This window comes from Peromyscus maniculatus, chromosome 3, assembly GCF_049852395.1.
Source record: "Peromyscus maniculatus bairdii isolate BWxNUB_F1_BW_parent chromosome 3, HU_Pman_BW_mat_3.1, whole genome shotgun sequence".
In the NCBI taxonomy this organism is placed as follows: domain Eukaryota; kingdom Metazoa; phylum Chordata; class Mammalia; order Rodentia; family Cricetidae; genus Peromyscus; species Peromyscus maniculatus.
In genome coordinates this window covers 129,761,885-129,781,465 of record NC_134854.1, presented here as the reverse complement: position 1 = coordinate 129,781,465, position 19,581 = coordinate 129,761,885, and the positions used below count along the sequence as shown (strand labels likewise).

The window sequence follows — 19,581 nt, the reverse complement described above, 5'->3', positions numbered from 1 at the left end:
TGAGGATTTGCAAGCTGGGAAGGTGCAAGCTAGCATGAGCCTGCTGATGCACAAATAGCTTCTTCTTGGACTCTGGTCTCTAGAACTGTGTAACAATAAATACTATTGTTTTAATCCATCCAGTTTATGGTACTATGATATAGTAGCCTTAAGGAACCAACAATGTGGGTGGTTTTAATAACATAATAATTACCTTGAGGCCATGTAAATTACTTTTCTATGATACTCATTTTATTAATACTTCAGGCACTGACTGTCCTTATATGCCACCTCCTCCTCCCCACCACACTCCCAATACACACTATGGATTAGGAAAGGAATCCGTGTTCTGCGCTGTCTCAAGTTCTCATAGGCTGAGATAAGGAAACCCAGTTCTTCATTTTGAGTACTTCAGAAAACTCAATGGTCTTTGCCCCTTCATTTCCAAGGATCTCACAGCCTACACCAGTAATTATTCATGAACCATCTCAGTTCTATACCCAGACCACTTTTTTCCAACATTTTGGAAGCCACGTACAAGACATAGCTTGGGAAACTCTTAAATCAGGACTAAGAAAAGAATATTTTATTTCTTCCTGGCTAAATCAACTTGTACAATTAAGCCCCCCCCCCTTTTGAAAAAGTAGGATATTTGCATATCTTGAATTAAAGACATAATTTAACATTATTGAATTGAGAAACTGACAGGAACTAAACAGAACAGAACTGCAACCAATAATGGGGCTATTTTTATTGCTGCTTTTAGCAAGAACAGTGATATAAAAACTCTCATGAAACCAATTAATTTTAGTCTTTTACAGATTATTTTTAATTCTCTTCTTGTAAAATGTCTACATGAAATAATTGCTTTCTAATTAGTAGCCTGAGTAAATGTTATATAAATGCTGCTACACCTTTAGTTTGGTAACATTAATTCAGGTTCGTTACTTTAAGTACCTCACAGAATATTGCTTGGTAGTTTTATTTCGGACACAGACACAGCTTTTGCTGTGCTAAATAAATGTGGCAATGAAGCTGATTGCTACAATAGCTTCAAACACTATATATAGAAGCACCTATGAAAATACAAGATTTACCACTGACGATTCAGAAAACGCCATGTGTAGACTGCTGATGCCAAGCTACAGATTCCGAATGTTCACCAAGCTGAGCACCTCCATTCGATTCTATCAGATTTGATCTCACTCCAAGGCAGTATTAAAGATTTGCCTTTAGTAGTAAAAACCCTCTCTCTTCACCAAAACATACCAAGCTGTCTATTTACTTTGGACATTTATTGCATTTTTTCCTTTGCTTCACTAGGGTTCTGTACTGTCTCCTATTATTTTAACTTTTAAAAAAATGACTTATCAATAAGAAGAGAGCTGATAGCTCTGGTGTAGTGTCATTCTCTAAAGAGTCTGGCTACTTGAAATTAGAAAATTTCCAAATTTTAAGAAAATGTCAAGGATGTATCTCTTTTACATGAAAGTGTTCCTTTAAAAATCTGAAGAGAGTGCCTGGGGCTGTAGCTTAGTTGGTATAGTTGGTAGATCTCTTGCTTTGCACTTATGAAACCCCAGACTCTATTCCCGGCACTGAGTAACCAGGTGTGCTGATGCATACCTGTAATGCCAGCACTAGGGAGGTGAAGGCAGGAAAATTAGAAGTTCGCCATCGGCTACAAAATGAGGTCAAAGCCAGCCTGTGCTACATTAGACCTTATTTCTCAATAAACAGATGAATAAATCAAAGACAAACGTATGAAAGAATATGCATCTCTGGCATAAACTCTCCCATTGCTCAAGGTTAAATACAGCAGTGTTCAGGTGAATGTCAGCAGTTGTCCTTTGGCTCGAGAGGAAGCGAGCACACAGAGTTGTACATGATAAAGCAGCAAATCAAAGCCAGCTGTCCCCAAACTCTTAAAATAAACTTGGTTTCCAATGCTTCTTCGAAGCTATTTTTATATAACTAGTCTAATAGGATGTCAAGATCTGTGTGACTATATCACTTTGAGAGAATAAAGAAAACAATATGCCTATACTCTGAGGAAAAATGTTTCCCAATGGCCAAAGCCAGAAGGCAGGCCCAAAAAGATGGAAGTGGGGTGGTATGCACCTGCCACACTGGGACTGAATCACTTTCAGGAGTTTTCACCTTGCTATGTGTCAGATATAGACTCCTCCAGAATCCTGAGACAATTCCCATAATCTCAAGTTTATTATCTATCTGTTTCTCTATGAATCAATCAATCAATCAATCAATCAATCAATCAGTCATATGTCTACCTACCTATCATCTATTTGCCCATCTACTCTATTGGTTCTGTTTCTTTGCAGAGCCCTGATTCTTTCTTTCTTTCTAGGTATGTATGTATGTATGTATGTATGTATCATCTATCTATCTATCTATCTATCTATCTATCTATCTATCTATCTATCTATCTATCTATCTATCATCAATCATCTATCTGTGTATTTAAATACCGACCTAGCAAATATTTTCCTGTCTTCCTCTCAGTTATTGTTTTTTTTTTTTTGGTTTTTCAAGACAGGGTTTCTCTGTGTAGCTTTTCGCCTTTCCTGGAACTCACTTTGTACACCAGGCCTGGAACTCACAGAGATCCACCTGCCTCTGCCTCCCGAGTGCTGGGATTAAAGGCATGTGCCACCACTGCCTAGCTCAGTTCTGTTTTTTTATTTATTTATTTATTTGAGAACTCTTACTAGTTCAAGTGAAAGAATTCCCATAACAAATACGGTAAAGGTTGATTTTAAAGTCACATTTGTTAGCTTTTGAATTATTGGTCTTTTATGTGATAGCACTGGCCTCAACTGTCTAACTGGATTCCAGTAAACACTGGGATACCCTGCAGTTTTCTCTTAGTTACAAACAAGAAAACTAATTTGTAGCATAAAATCTAGAAAAATGATAGGCTTGGGAAGTTTACAAATTTAAATTTCTGGTTAGCTCAAGGTTTCCTAAAAAGCTTGTAGTTTCAAACCTTAAGTTTTTATTTTTTCCCTTCTATAAGTTTATTTTTAACATAATTTTCTTCAAAACTCTGATGATGAATTGATATTGAATATTTTTTTTAATCTAGAACCCTTGTAATTAACTTATTTTCTTACAAATTTCCCTTTTTCTCCTAAAAGTAGACTTAGGTGTATGTGTGTGTGGAGGGGTTATTTAGTTAATTAGAATTTCTGTTAATCAGGTTTTTAAATTGTTTTTGGCAATTACAATTAGGTGAAAACCTGCTTTCATGAATTTGAAATAATTTCTTATTATAGCATCTCCTTGATACAGATGTGTCCCCTATCTTTATATGCATTTGAAACTAATGGTCCAGTCCTCAAAAGTGCTCAGAGCATGGATGACCCAGGCACCATAAACCCACCAGAGCACTTTAGTGGCTGATCCTTCATTATGCAGCTAAGGTCTTGTCTAATCAGATGGTGCAAGGGAACAGCTGAAAACATTAACATGCCCACAGGCATTATAAATCATGCTTTCCATGCATTCTTCTCAATTCGTGAGTTTTATTAAGCTGCAAGTAAAAAGAATAATCATCCTTGAATATAATTTATAACCATTAAACTATAAAGTAACCCAATGTTACTAGAAGATCATCGTTATTACATGCTTAGCCCCTAGTTTTCTAATAGAAATTACAGTTAAAATTTTGAACCATAAAAATAAAAGTCATTTTTGTAATGATGCAAAACTAAACTTATCTCTTAAATAAAAGGGTACTTTCTTAATAAGACACCATTCTGACTAATACAGATTATCCCCTTTCTCTGTTATTCTCAGCATGCACTTGACCCTCTTCTTCTGAACCAACCATGTCATCTCATAAGAGTCGGAGGATCTTGCTATTGCTGGAAAAGAAATACAGTAAAATCATCCTGTTCCTCAGTGGGTTTGGGTAAAACCAGAAATCAGTAATAAAACCAGGTACAACTCCAAGAAGAGACCTTGGAGAGGAATCTTGAAGAGCCTGCAAGAAACTGTGCATGAAACCACACACATTCATGCTATGTCTGCTTTCCCTCCCTTGCTCCTCCCTCCCTCCCTGCCTCCCTCCCTCCCTCCCTCTCCCTTGTTCCTCCCTTGCTCACTTTCTTTTAAACAGTAACACGTTGAAAACATTACCACAGTTGGGGCAGTTGGACATGTCTTAACTATAAAAATTCATTCTCTTTATGTTTATACTCTGCACCAGTAAATGAGTTAAGTAATAAAAACGTGAGCCATTTTCTTTAAAACAAACAAAACAATCTGCATTATCATCTTTCTGATACAATATAGGATAACTGTGCACCTTACAAGTTTTCTGTGGAATTTGAGATTTAAGGACAAATTAAACTACGGGATATTCTAATAATTCAAATGGCTATAACAATGAAGGAATACATACATGTATATGTATATATGTATACATATATGTATATGTTCTCTGGTACTGGGGATTGAGCATGAGACCTTGTACACGATGTATAAGTGCTCTGCCACTGACCTGTATTCTAAATTTTGTTTTTTTTTTTAAATGTTTTTAGAAATAATTTGCCTAAGCTTGTCTTCAACTCATTCTGTAACCCAGGCTGGCCTTGAACCTGTAATCTGCTTGCCTTAGCTTCCTAAATGCCTGGATTAGAAGCCTGCATTACCAAGCTTGACTGAGGAAATATTTAATATTACAATTGTATTTAAATTTAGATAACAACAACTAACATGGTATTAAAACAAAATCAGAAAAACATTTCTTCAAGAAAGTGACCAGCATTAGGTTCCAGCATGATGGCCCAAAAATGCAAACATACAGCTTTGTGTCTTTTAAGTCTCAAAAACCTAAAGAGAGCACCCATGTTAGCGTAGTATTTGGGGCTGATAAATATTACCAGCAACATGAGCTAGTAATGTTCTTCATAGAAGGGGAAATGTGTGCAAAGTAGTGGTATTGGAGCTAATCGTGAATGCTTCTTTCCAAATGTAGTCCACAGACATATCAGTGGCCTAATAGCCTACAAATTGGGGCTTTTAAAAAGAGAGTCAGCTGCTCACCACCAAATAACACTACTGGTTAAAGTCCAAAGCAGACACCGCGAGCAAGTGTGTGGACCAGGAAATACTTACTTTGAATGGGATTTAGATTGTGCCATGAGAGGAATAAAAGTCCAGACAGGGAAGTATGTACAGCACTTTTATGATTTTGCTAAGGCATTTTCACTTATTTCTGATTGGGGAGACCGTGGAATCATTTCTCAAATAAGGATCAATCTACCAGCTATGTGCAACGTAGAAGGGAAGGAGGAAGAATAAGTGAAAATCCTTGGGAAGTGGCTAATAAGCCTCTATAACAAGCTAAATGAAAATGTAAGGAGACCTGGCATGAGGGTGGTGGTGAGAGCCAAAAAAGGACCACATTTAAGGGGAATTTGTGGATGACAACTCCAGAGGCATCTTTTAGGCACTACAGCTGACTAGATGTGGAAAAGGAAGGAGTTATGAAACGTGGACTTCACCTGTGATGACAGTGATTTCCAGGCTAGCAGAGAGCTAGGCAAGAGCACTCTGGAAGTGAAATGGGTTTCCCCTTGGGCAACAGAATGTGGGGAATGGAGATCTGGGTTTCTTCTGTTCCATGCCCCTCCCTGCTGGGCGAGCTCACAGAGGCTTCACTCTTAAGTGGCAAGTAAACTTTGTCACATAGATGTAGTTAATTCCTGATACTAGACACTGCTATTTCCTCTCACCAGCAGACATTTGAGTGTAGACAACCAGCATTTTGGAGTGACATTATGTTGAGAATGAAATATGGAAGATTATGTCATCAAGATCTAGTGGAACCCTTTCTTATGATCTCAAGGGGCAAAGAGAGAAAAGCAGATGAGTGACAAAAGGCTTCCACAGTATGAAATATAACTGAACATTGCTTAAAAATAACTGAGGAGGAGGAGGATGGGATGATAACCCAGGCAGCAAAGTGCTTGACTTGTAAGCACAAGATCTAGAGTTTGATTCACCAAGATTAAGGAGTTTTGTTTTTGAAAAGCCAGGAATGGTTGGTGGTTATTTGTAATCCCAGCACTGGGGAGGCAGGGACAGGTGGTTCCCTGGGATTCCCTGGTCAACCAACCTTCCTAATCTGGTGAGTTGCAGGTTCTGTCTAAAACACTGAAGTAGGCAAGCTTAAGAGAGGACAGCTGAGGTTGTCCTGTGGCCTCAGCATGTATCCATACATGCACACCCAAGTGCATAAACAGCTTCCTCCTAATTCTTGTTTCTACATATTAACGAACATGTACACACACACACACACACACACACACACACACACACACACACACACCTCCTATGATAACTCTGCCTGGTGACATTTTCTGATTGTAGTTATAAGTAGATACAACAGTGAACCACAGTTGCACTATGAACCTCAGAGACAGAGATCAGATAGGAGATCAGACCTTGCCACTGAGGAGAAATCACTAAGGACCACTTTTCAGCCATTAGTGCTCTGGGGAAGGTACTCAGCATGCAATCTCACAGAGGACTGTGCAGACTCACATCACCATCAGGCTCCATTTTCCTGGTAATGAAAGATGAAGCCAAGTGTGATTTACATAAGTGGAGGTCATGGACAACAATGATATCTCATCCATGAGCCACGTGAATAGAGTATTTTGAGATACCTCCAAATTAATGTTAAGAAATTGTGCTCCATAGGCAACATAGTTGATGGCTTGTCAGTTAACTCTTGTGACACTCAGCTATAATAAAAGGAAAATGCATTAGAAGTGGCAAGGAGGCAATGAAAATAAGTCAAAAGAAGAAAGCTAACTTATAAGACACCGATATTTTGACTCTCATTTTTCTTTCTATTCTTTCTTTCATTTGATTTTCCAATAATCAAGATTCAGGTAACTTAATTGAGACACATAATTCAGGAGAGATTTTTTTCCTCTGGGTGTGATCTTTATTCTTGGACCTGGGCATATGCCATATCAAACACGTCAGACACATGCCACACAGCCAGCCAGGACTCCACGCTATCCTCTTAGTGAACAATTGAAGCCTTCTGCTCTGTCTGCACACAATTCATTTCTTTCTTTCTTTTTTATTTTGTATGTGGCACATGCATATGTGTGTACCTGTTCACAGATGTGCATACTCAGGCATGGACACTGGAGACCAGAGGTTGATGTTAAGTATCTCCTCTCTCTCTCTTTTTTGCTTTTGAGACAGGGTCTCCAACTGAACCTGGAGTTCATCAATTCAGCTAGCGGGGAAAGCCACAGGATACACCTATCTCTGTCTCCTAGTGCAAGGGTTACAGGTGTGCACAGCTGTCCCATGCCTGACTTTCACATGGGTTCCAGGGATCTGAACTCAGGTCCTCAGGCTTGTACCGCCACCTCCCGAGCCCTACCTCCTTGTTAAATACCTCAACCCCTTCTTATTCATCTCCTCACACTGGCTCTGCCTTCTCTGTTCTTAGGTCACACTGGCATTTCCCCTGTCCCTCCAGCCCACCGACCTCCTTGCCACCTCTGGGCTTTCACTTGCACTTCTCACCCTGCTCCACACCCTTTGCCTGCCCAACTCTTGCTTGTCTTACAGATTTTTGTTGAGATGTCGCCTCTTTGAAGAGGTCTTCTCTTAGGCCATATTCTTCGGGCTCTATGATCACTAGACTTAGGAATACAGCCATGATTTCATATTTATTTGGGTGATGACTAGATTATTGCTTTTTCCTCCCAGCAGCCAACAAGCTCCATGCAGGAAGGCCCATGGTAGCAACCCTTTGCTCACCACTCTATTCCCAGCTTATGGGAGAAAAAGAATCTGCTCACAAACGGTACTGTCACTGTTCGCCAAATGACTGAACGGCAGACTGTCATGCTCTGAGAACTGTGCCAAGTTCTTTCCCATATATACGCCTATCTGCAGGCGAGAGAGGGTGGGGAGAAAAAAAGCAGTCTTTTATAACCAACCAAGACTGCACAGCCAGTATGTCTTCCAGTGGAGAGTCAAACCTAAATGCATCTGGCCTCACCTTCTGCTTTCTCTGATTTGTTCGAGAGTATCTACACTTAATTATTTTGCCTTGCTTCCGCTCACTATATCTCTCCACTGAGTCTGAAAGTTCATTTGGGATGGGCATGATGCCGGGTAATTTTATATACCCCTCACATCTCCCTTCTAAGAGAACTTTATATTCTAGGTGCATGTACTGAACACTTGGATTAATAACATTATTCAGTAATAATGTCATGAAAGCTTCCTCACATTGAGTTCTATGTCCTATAACAACCCCTCCCAGAGAGACACTAACATCTGAGTATAATGCATGCATATGAAGGACTCATCTTTTACCCAAGTACAGAGGAAACAGCTAAACATTGTTTCAAAGATGCAGTATTGGCAAAATGAAGCAGACACGATATGGAAATCTCTTCTCCTACTCACTGAATATTTGCTGAGTGCATTTTCCCTATGCCAAATGCTTTTATGGGTGCCAGGGACCAGAGACGAAGTTGTAGGCTTTTCCCTTATGGAGCTGTGTGGTTGCGATGGCATTACAGTGATATAAATAAATAATCTTAAATTAAGACAGCATGTTCTATACTTGAGGTGAGGACGAGAAGGAGACTTGCGAAAAGGAAGGGCAGCGTGAGGAAAGCATGGCGAAGGGTTCTTGTTCTCCCATGTTTACTAACTGACACAGACTGGGCAAGCTCCTTGTCTCAGGGCTTTTTCTACACACACCCACAATACTTAACCCTCAGGGTTGCTCCACACTCCTCTCAACACACTTAGAAAATCATATTCATTAGTTTCCAAAGGTAGCTGGGTGACCATCTGGGAGTAAGAACAGAGCTAAGAGTATGAGTTTTACCAGTGACTAGTAAACTCATCTACTGTCAAACAGCACTTTCATTTTAATTAAGAAATTTCTTATTCATTTTACATACCAATCACAGATCCCCCTCTCTTTCCTCCCCCTGCCCGCTCCCCCAAGCCTTCCCTCCGACCTCCCCCCCATTCCCTCCTCTGAAAAGGTAAGACCTCCCATGGGGAGTCAGCAGAGCCTGGCACATTCAGTTGAGGCAGGTCTAAGCCCCTCCCCCTGCACCAAGGCTGTGCAAGGTGTCCAGTGCAAACAGAGCACTTTTATGAGATAAACAAGACAATGTGCATAAGGTTCTTTGTAAATGATCCTAGTTTCCATCTCACAGGAAGTTCAAAGATGATATTCTAGATTTATCCTCTCATGTGCAAATGAAAATCTGCTAGCTGTAGCAAGGCAGAGGCAGTGGAGCTAAGCAGCCTCCTGTGGGAATGGTTGTTAGGAAGCAAGCTCACCTTTCCTGGCTCACTTTTCTTATGTCCTCATTTACTTACAACAGTTTCCATGGAGGTTCTTCCTGCACGTTGTAACACAGTGAGGGGACCACAGTATGGTTAATAACTACAACATACTACGGGGACTTTCTACTTACTAGCGTGGTGAGTCAAATGGGCTTTAAAAAATACACTGCCCCAGGTATTTTGTTACAGTGACAGGAAATGGATAAGGACAAGATATGATCTGGAAATAATAACAGCAAAGGCTTGGATGCATTCATCTATTTGCCAGTCCTTATAGTTCTCTTGAGTTCTACCACCAAAAGTGACAACTGTGTGAGCTGGTGACATCATGGAACATCTAGTCTGAATCTTATTGTCCCTTAAATTCTTGTAAGAATGCAGACATATAGCAGCTGGAAAGGTCAGTTGCTGGTATAATCCCTCTTCTATGCATTGCTACCACATACTAAGGATCATTTGTGGTGCCCTATTCAAAGGGCTTTGTATTCATGTTTGTATAAGGTAGGTTTTACCATCACAATCCCCATTTTGCAGATGGAGATACTAAGGCTCATGGAGATACTTCCAAACCTCCGAGATAGTTTTAAACTAATTTTTCCCCAATTCTAAGAACTGCCTCATTATCACACCCATCCCTGACCTTGGACCGTATATCCTGAAACAGTCCGGCACCGACTGACATGCAGTTCTGATGAATCACTTCCATGACAGAAGGATACATTAAGGGAGGACGTTCTTTAGAAACAGCTCAAGTAGTTGTTTTAAACACTGCTTGCAGCTTGAAGCTCTGGGAAAAAATCATTTAACACTTTCCCCCAAGATTCAGCAACTTACCTCTGCAAATGTTAAAGACAGTAATTCATTTCAAAGTTAAACACTTTACATTTGCCTTTCCTATGTATAACAGAATGGTGCTTATCACTTGTGTGGGTGGTGGTATACATGTGTACTTGGTCATGTGTATGTGTGCATGTGTGGGAGGATTCATACACATGTGTTTATGTGCATTTGGAGGCCAAAAGTCAGAATTGGATACCTTACTCTCTTCTTTCTTTCTTTCTTTCTTTCTTTCTTTCTTTCTTTCTTTCTTTCTTTCTTTCTTTCTTTCTTTCTTTCTTTCTTTCTTTCTCTCTCTCTCTCTCTCTCTCTCTCTCTCTCTCTCTTTCTTTCTTTCTTTCTTCTCTCTCTTTCTTTTCCTTCCCTTCCTTCCTTCCTTCCTTCCTTCCTTCCTTCCTTCCTTCCTTCCTTCCTTCCTTCCTTCCTTCCTTCCTTTCTTTCTTTCTTTCTTTCTTTCTTTCTTTCTTTCTTTCTTTCTTTCTTTCTTTCTCTGAACCTGATGCTCACTGATTGAGCTACAGTGGTTGGCCAACAAGCTCCTGTCTTAGCCTTGCTGGCTCCAGGATTCCAGGTACATGCCAACATCATGCCTGCCTTATTATATGGGTGCTTAGGATCCAAATTCAGGTTCTCATGTCCACACAGAAAGCACTTTATCTACTGAACCATCTCACTAACTCTTAAGTTGACAATCTTTAGAAACCAAAATTGAGTCAATGATAAAATAACAATATACAGCGTGATTATAATGATCAGAAGAACATAATCTTCAAAAATACATTTTCATCCATACAAAGTTATTTTAAATAAACTTTAAAAATATGTGGTTAGTAATCTCAGTATAATTTTAAAGGACAGTTCAATAGTTATTAGGTAAGTAAAATATGAAATTAGATTTGAAATTTAAAAGCAATAAAATGTTTTATTTTATTTAAGTATTACTTCAGGTGGAATTACAGAATTTTGTAGAATATGGGTAGGCTACTGGAATTCATCTAATCCAGTCCTTTTGTTCTAGAGTCTCATTAAAGAGGGAGAGACACAGCTAAGTGCTTTAGCAGTGCAGATTTAGAGTGAGATGGACCTCAGTTCACATCTTGACTCTGCCTCTCACCAGCTCTGTGAGTCACAGAGGAGGGTCTTCAGATGCCTTGGCTAGAAAGCAGAAATGTTATATTTGGAATAAAAGAATTCTCTTCAAAAACCCAAGTCACTCACTCACTCACTCATTCATTCATTCATCCACTTGTCCAACAAATATGTATTAAGACCACACTAGCTGTATGGCTTCAGGCAGGTTACTTAGCACTTTCTGCCTTGGTTTCCAAAAGATCTGTAAAGTGGGAATCTCTGTGACAGTTGTAAAACAATCTATGTGACAAATACATAAATTAATGTTTATAAAGTCTTCATGGTTTCTCCTGGTATACTGCAAAAGCTAAGGACTAATATTGGAGATTATTATTATTCTCTACTACTCCGGTGTGTTAGGGAAAATGATTGACTCTGGGGATATAATTTAGAAGCCCTATGTAATATTTTCCTTCCAATTATTAAGCATCTCATTTGCATAGACCCAATCTCTCATTCCATTGCTCAGCCGCGATAGTGAAGCCATTTGGAAACTTCTTCACTAGGGGTCCATTTTGACAGTGCTATCCTTCATACATGAAAAGAAAAATACTCCACATCCAAGATCTGTGCATAAATTTTGTGCTTTCCTGCAAATATCTCTGCAGTCTTAGCTAGCCTCCTGGGTGAGAAATGATGAGTTTGTGAGTACATGTGGAGGTTAGCTCTGTCCCCACAGAGCAAAGCAAAGTTAACTGCTTCTCTGGGGGATTGAGTCTCACATGTCATTCTCAGTGCCCAGAAGCCTAATCAGCAATAACAAGCCACAGAAATCCAGCAATGGCTATTTCATTGTCCTTGGTTGTTCTGTGATAGTCGGGTGAGTTAATGAGAATGCAGATTCCATAACTCATGTCTGATGAATTAATGTAGATTCCCTTACTGGCTTGGAATGCTCAGGATGTGGCAGAAATCCTATGTAACTCTTACTTAGGATCATATGAATCACTGAGAATGCATGAAGCTTTGAGTGGCCACACAGCTTCTCTCTCTTCTCCCAAGAAAATATTACACTATCCAAGAGAAGCGAAGGGTCAATACACCTTTATACTCTTGACAGAAAGTTCTCTTCAAAACTCACTTTGACATGCCAGTCTTACTAACAAGAAATAAACAGGCATAATTTTTTTTAGTGTGGAATCTATCACCTCATGTGTGTTCATATATACATGTATGTACATACACTGTGTGCATGCACACATAGCTTGGTTGTCATTTTCTGGTAAGAAAGCTGAACTACCACCGCCCAAAAAAAGAAACAATCAAATCCAGAAAGCTACATTACTGGGGCCAGTAAGATGGGCCAGCAGATAAAGGTGCCTGCTGCCAAGGCTCTGACCATTTCTTCAGGTATCATCCACAAGTTGAAACAGTTCTTAAAGTTTCTGGATGGAGTTTGGTCTCTGAGATCTATATCATAGATGCCAAGCTGAGTCTTGAAAGTTGTCACTGGTCCTAATGATATAGAATCAGGTAATTCTTGGTTGAAGGAAACCATATTAAGCATTTTAGGTCCTTATTACTACTCTTGCCTTCTATACACTGGATGTTTTCAATTGTCTTTAGATTTTTATCAATTTTCTGAATACCGTGTGTGTGTGTGTGTGTGTGTGTGTGTGTGTGTGTGTGTGTGTGTGTGTGTGTGTGTGTGTTGGGGGGGTGTTGCTCCAACTGGAAATCTTCTGCTTAAAGTAGCTTTTTCATTCTGGGCACTGAAGAATGTAGATGAATATAAGGACTTGATGGACACAGAATGCTTGCGCTGGATTTGGAGTATGAACTGCAGAAAAATCAAGCTAACTTGACTTGAGTTCAGGGCCTTATGTGATGTCTTGCATGTAGCTAATGTTCAGAATGTACTTATCAGGTGAACTGATATTTAGGGACCATAACCAACTTCCTGTTTCTCTCTACAGATTCTCTCCCCTAGAAGAGCCTATCAGGCCAGGGAGTGTGAAGCTGTCAATACTGGGGGGTTGTTTTATGTGTTTGTTTTATTTTATGTATATGAGTGTTTTACCTGCATGTATATATGTGCACTACCTGTGTGCTTGATGCCCATGGAGATCAAAAGACAGTACCAGATCCCTGGAACTGGAGTTACAGGTGGTTGTAAGCCATTGTGCGGGCTCTGAGGACTTAACCCTGGTTTTCTGAATGCGCAATCAGTGATCTTAACCTCTGGAATATCTTTCCAGACTCAGGAATTCTTTTTAAAAGGAAAACAATAACATAAACCAACTTAGCTGTAGGATTAGAGACTAGAAAAATCCCCTTTTAGGAAAGGTGAAGTTGTTCTCTTAACCGTTAGCTATCCAGAAAACCACTGCATCGGAGCAGAAATCTAGTTCTTTGCAGGAATAATCCTAGAAGCATCTAGCAGCTTTCCTGGATCCTTATAGCAGCACTCTGACAGGGATATAAAGCATCAGGATGTTTGCAGGACACCCAGAAGGTCACACATTCAGGCATTATTATCAGAGCTGGGTGCTGATCTGAGCTTTCCTCACTGTGTACTGTACTTGATTATGTTGATTATCATAGATACAAATGAAGACTCACTACTATTGTGAAATAACAATGCAGGTTAATGGTATTCTTTATTTCTAGAGGGGGAAATTACAGACATGAAACCAATTAAGCCACCTTTCTTTCTTTGCAAAAATGGAGACCCTCAGATTGTGCTTATTGCCAGTAAAGACACATGGATTTGTGGTTCTTTCCCAGATTTTACTGAGATAGGCAATGATACTGGGGCTGTCCAGGTTTCCCCTTTTGAGCTGACAATGACTATGTTAATATGCTAGCTCACAAAAGGCAGCACTAAATAGGAAAACCAAATATTTTGAAATGAATATTCCACAGTATCCCCTTGCAGAGGTTCAGCAATGCCGCTCTTGGAAACCTCTATTGGGGAAAGGTTCTTGATTGCCCTTTCCTGGACATGGCTATGGAGAGGCTACCCTCCTGTGATTGATAAAATGTCTCCAGAGAACAATGGCAGACTAATTTATGTGTTCCTTAAACTTTAAATAGTTGTACTTTAGTCCCAGGTCTACAAAATATCTACCACAAAAACCTTTCACATGGAAACACATCATGTCACATGTACATTGTTAATGTAACTATGGTAACCCCCCAAAAATGCCACCAATGTGTCTGTTTCATATACAAATGAGGTGACAGCTGTGGAGTCCTTGTCTGCCCGTAGTATAATAGATGTGAGCTAAGACAGCCTGGGTCAGAAGATTACAACTCATTTACAGTAACCAGAGCTTTCAAATAACATCACAACATCTGAGCTATAAAGAGTGTAAATGGAAGGTAAGAAGCCACTATAAAAGCAGGCTCTACTCCACAGCTTTCAAAACTAAGTGTCTTAACCTAATGCACTGGTCTTTTTAGTAGGTGCTCTGAAATTAGGATGAACAGCACCTTTGATGTGTATTGCAAGCCTACACCTATTTTCTCTCGCTTCTTAGGGGCAATTTTTCAGGTCAGTAGATATGATGATTCCATCCAAGTTTAATGTTTATGGTAGTTGTGATCCTGGTGGCAAACCTTTTACAATCCTTTTTGACAATCTAATCAATTATGATAGTTAGTCCTTCCAGCCCTATTGGCCCAGCCATGCTATGTTACAACTGAGGAATCTCAATGTTAGCAGGTTAAAGAAGACATACCAGATCACTTGGGTATAACTGGTAATAGTCTACTTATCAGCAAAATAACTGGTAAAATAATGCAAGGTCAATAAACCATTTATTATATCTGTTCTTTGAGACAGAGAAAATAAACTCTGAAATATACCCAGAATGTTGATATGTTAAAAGTGAACTCCATTTAAAACTCTAAGATCCAATGGCTCTCTTGTGGTCTCTAAAATGCTGCATTTTATTGGGTTTAGCCTTGGTTTGTATTCTGTTCTTTGATCCCAAACAAGAACGACTACATGTTTTACTGACTTCATCTATATAATTTTAATTTCATTCTGAATAAAATATTAATCAAAGCTCTATTCATGAGTTAAAGATATTTCCATTGTTTTCAGAAACCAAAATATGGTTTTAAAATGGAAGCTGCTTTATCTTCAGATTGGCTTAACTCAAAATAGATGTTCAGCATAATAACTTAAAAAATTCAATACAATATTTGAGCAGCCTTATATTAGTGCTGAAATGAATCACAGAATAACTATTTGCAGCTGAAAAAGGAAATTATAAGAAAGCACTGTGAAAGTCTGGTAAAAGTAACACCTATACCTGTAATGTATCATATTTTATATACAGTCTATGGCTTATTTAAGGTGGCATAAAAGCCTATAATAAGATAATTGATGATTATTTATAGTTAGCCAGGTGGGGGGGAATCAAACTATTAACTGTAATAGTAGATTTATTTCTTAGAAGTTGATTTTTAAGTACTTATGCTCTCTGGATATGTTGCTGAGAGAGATTATTTGTAATAGAAGGAGAAGTTCAGGTCAAGAGCCCAGCAATATAAGACTCTACACAGAGGCCAAGGTTCAGCTTTCTTTCTCATGTTTATCTTACTTGTTAATCTCACAGTTCCAGAATCTAACAGGAGCTACCTATGCCTACTTTGTCAGAACTAACATCTGTAGTTGTATCTGGTCTGAGTTTCTTTTATTTAACAGAACAATCTTTTCTAATAATTAAGTATCTTATTACTTTTATTTGCCAGAATGCAAACTCAGTCCTTCTTGTATTAAACTTGTCCAATAAAGACCTCCCCTAGGGAGGCTAACAGTTGACAGTTCATAGATGTGATGCTGTGGTATCTTACCTGATTTCAAAACTACCCTCTAATAATTTTATATCAAAGGGGTATGTGGGTTTAGTTTGAAAATGCCATTGCTATTATATAATCACCCTTCAGTTCCATCAGGGAGACAGAAAGCCAGGTTTGAGTAACAGAAGAGCTCAGTACACCAATGTTGCTTTCTGACTTCTGCATAGCTTCAAGACAGAAAATGCAAACTTGGCTATTAACACTTCGCAATCAGATTGAACTTTATTCATTTTTTTCCTAACTGGAGTAGACTGCCTTATATATAGAGGGCACTGGACCAGAATATGATAATCATAATGACAACAACTTCAGAAAACAAGTGAAACAGCATGCTAACATCTGTTGTCCACCCCTCTCCCCAGTCAAGCCCCTCAAAGCAATATTGTCTTTCTGTTGTATTTTAATGTCTCTTTTGGCGAGTATATAGAAAACAGGGTCATCAAACCCTGTTGGGTGAATAGGTTTCTTTTCCCTTCCAACAGTGTTGGGGGCTGACAAAAGAAGAGTTTCTGGGGCTGGCTTGTCAGGGGTTATCGCTGCAAGCCTCACATGTGGCCCATGTGGCCCAGCTTTTGTTCTATCAGTCTTACAAAGTCAGGAGGTGAATAGCATGACTGACCAGCTAATATAATACAAGACAGAAAAGTCCTTGCTTTGGGAGTCCATTGAATTACTTCCTCTGTTCACTGTTCAGTACTGGGACGCACACACAACACACACACCACACACACACACACACACACACACACACACACACACACACACACCACGTCCACTCCCTTTGCTGGAATGGGATGCTCTCATCAACGGCAGCTTTTTAACATTGTCACCTAAGTAACTCAAATGAGGTTAAATGGACAGTGATCACTCTATTGAGACCTTCCAGTTGGTCAGTGACAAGCACCTTTTCCTATATGACTTCTCTCTCAGGGCAGGGAGCAAATGTTGGCCAAAATTAAAAACTCAAAGGAAAGAAAAGAACTCTAAAAGTTGAGAAGTCAGTGAAGAAATCATTTCAAGCCACCAGAAGTGGATTAAAGTTACTGCCTGCATAGGAATATTCCCTCTATGCAGCATGCACAGATACATCCAGGTAAGGGCAAGTGGATTTGAGCTTTCCATATAATACCATACTAAGAATTTGGCTCTTGAATAAATGTGTCAGCAAGCCATGGAATCCCCAAACAGAGAAACCCACACTGGGCCTTTATTCCACGTTCTTAAGGTCTATTGTTAACTGAAGACTCCTTGTCTTTTCAAATTCCTTCATGTGAATGGATGAGGCCAGACATCTGCCAGGATCCGCTCACATTTGCATGCAAATTAGAGACTTCATGACACACATGGCCCTGGAGCCAGCAACACCACTTCGACTCCAGCTTTATACAGGTCAGAGTATAAGTTTCCACTTCTCAAGTTCCAGGTTTTAAAAACGAAGTCATGGCAATATAGCAATAATATTAATCGTCTAGATGGCCGTGGTAAATCGAACTGTAAAACAAGATAACATACTCTCAGAAAATCCTACAGAAAAAAGTCCAAGTCAGCAGTACGTGTTCCCTCAGCGAATCTGAATTCCGTATTTGTTTTATTATCTGGGTCTGGGAATGAACTAAGGACAGGACGGAATGTAGGAGCTTTGCCTACATGGTTCAGTCATTCAAAGGCTTTGACACTGCCCACTCTCTGCACAGTTAGCTTTGAAGCTATTGCTGTGGATACCGCAGGCGAGGTCTCTCTGGAGCAAGTTCTACTACGGAATCTTCCAGCCTGCGCATCCATGCCTGCTATTGGACCACAGTCCCAGGACGAACTTCCCAACCTGCCCAGTGCACGAGGTGCCTCCGGGCTGCCTGGCTTTTCTGGGGAAACCCAACCAGCCAAGGACTTCCCCCTCAGGTAGCGGTGACTTCGGGAACCGAGGAAGCACCGAACCAGGCGGCAGCAGCCCACACCCCCTCTCCATGCAGCACAAAGGACACTCGCTGGCAAACTTTCCTAGCTACTGATCCTGGAGCAAAATGCCTGGAAGAGACCAAGGCTTCCTTGAAATCTCCACATCCATGACAAGCCTCCTTAAGGGGCTACCGCTTCTAGTTTCAAAACGCACACTTTTTTCCTTGTACCACATAATAGTTGAGTATATTCTCCCCAATGCGCTGACTTCAGTCCTCTCAATGTTTTGTTAATTATGCTCCTTACTCTTTATTCTTAACATTGAGGCCATTGCCAAGACCTCTTCCTCTCCCCACAACCTGCCACCTTCCTTTCTCTCCTCTTGACCCCATTCCAACTCCCTGGGTCTTCTGTCTGCGCTCTTCCCAGGCCCCAGCTTCTTTCCCTGTTCACATCCCCAAGCCTTCCCTTCTCTTTCCCACCCAGGACACCATCCCCTGATGGATCCCTGAAATGCTGGGGGCTCAGCTCCAGTCATTGCCTTTTGCCCATTTTCGTCTGGCCTGCCGTCTCAACTCTCCCTGTTTCATTTTTTTTAAAGCAAGAGGATGGTAACTAGATTCTCCTTTCCCGACTTCGCCTGCCCCCCCAACCCCAGCTCCAGAAACCGCGCCCCCCTGTCCCCTTTAGATCCGCGATCTTATCCCGAGGTGTCTTAAACACTGTAGGGTCCTCCAAGGTGCCAAGTTTGCTTCCACTCCTCCCTCGCTGCCTCCCAAACCTCCTGCTGCGGCCCAGTTGGTCCGGGCACTTACCCTAAGGCCCGGCTGGTGGGGGTGTCGGGGTGCGCACGGAGCTGGCGGAGCGGGCGGCGGTGGCAGCAGCAGCAGCAGCAGCAGCAGCAGCAGCAGCAGCAGCAGCAGCAGCCTGAGGATGAGGGCTGGAGGAGCAGCGCCTCCTCCCAGCCCGCAGCGCGCACTGGCTCCTCGGGGGACCCCCGGCAGAGCACCAAGACGCAAGGCGAGACAGCCGCAGGAGCAACAGCTGCTGCGCGGGGCTGAGCTAAATCCGGTTCTTGGGGGTCGGAGTAGAGACAGGCAGAATTGGGAAGGAGGGTAGAAGAAACGGGGTTCAGAGGGCGGGGCGGCGAACGATCAGGTCTCAGGGAAGGCGTTCTAGGCGCCTCGGGATGCAGTGGCACGGATGCCGCTGCCTGGGAGGACGCCGTGGGCCCCGGTCCCTGCCCGGCAAGCGCTGCAAACCGGGGCGCACGGGCCTCGCCTCGTTCCGCGGCTCCCTGCCCGCGCCCTCCGTGCGCCCCGCTTTGTGCTCCCTGCAGCCGGCGTGCACCTGGTGTAAGCAAAAGCGGTCAGCTGATGGGCTGCGCGCTGATTGGCTGCTCAGCCGTCTCCTCCCCTCCCGCCCGACCCCCTTTCCGGTCTCCACCCCCCCCCCCGCACCCCCCTCGCACTCTCCCCCCTCTCCCGCCTAGGCGCAGCCCCGCGCCGGGACACCATCTGTAGCCCGCCCAACAAAGGGGCACCTCAG

At 41.4% G+C, this 19,581-nt stretch overlaps 1 protein-coding gene across 1 annotated transcript in view; it reads right to left on the bottom strand.

The window, feature by feature from the left end:
- Positions 1–19,365, bottom strand: part of Lrrn1 (leucine rich repeat neuronal 1) — a 37,355-nt gene extending 17,990 nt beyond the window's left edge. Inside the window, exon 1 of the mRNA XM_006988306.4 lies at positions 18,849–19,365. The gene's annotated coding sequence lies outside the window, so the exon portion shown is untranslated. The remainder of the gene's footprint in view (positions 1–18,848) is intronic.
- Positions 19,366–19,581: the final 216 nt, after the last annotated feature.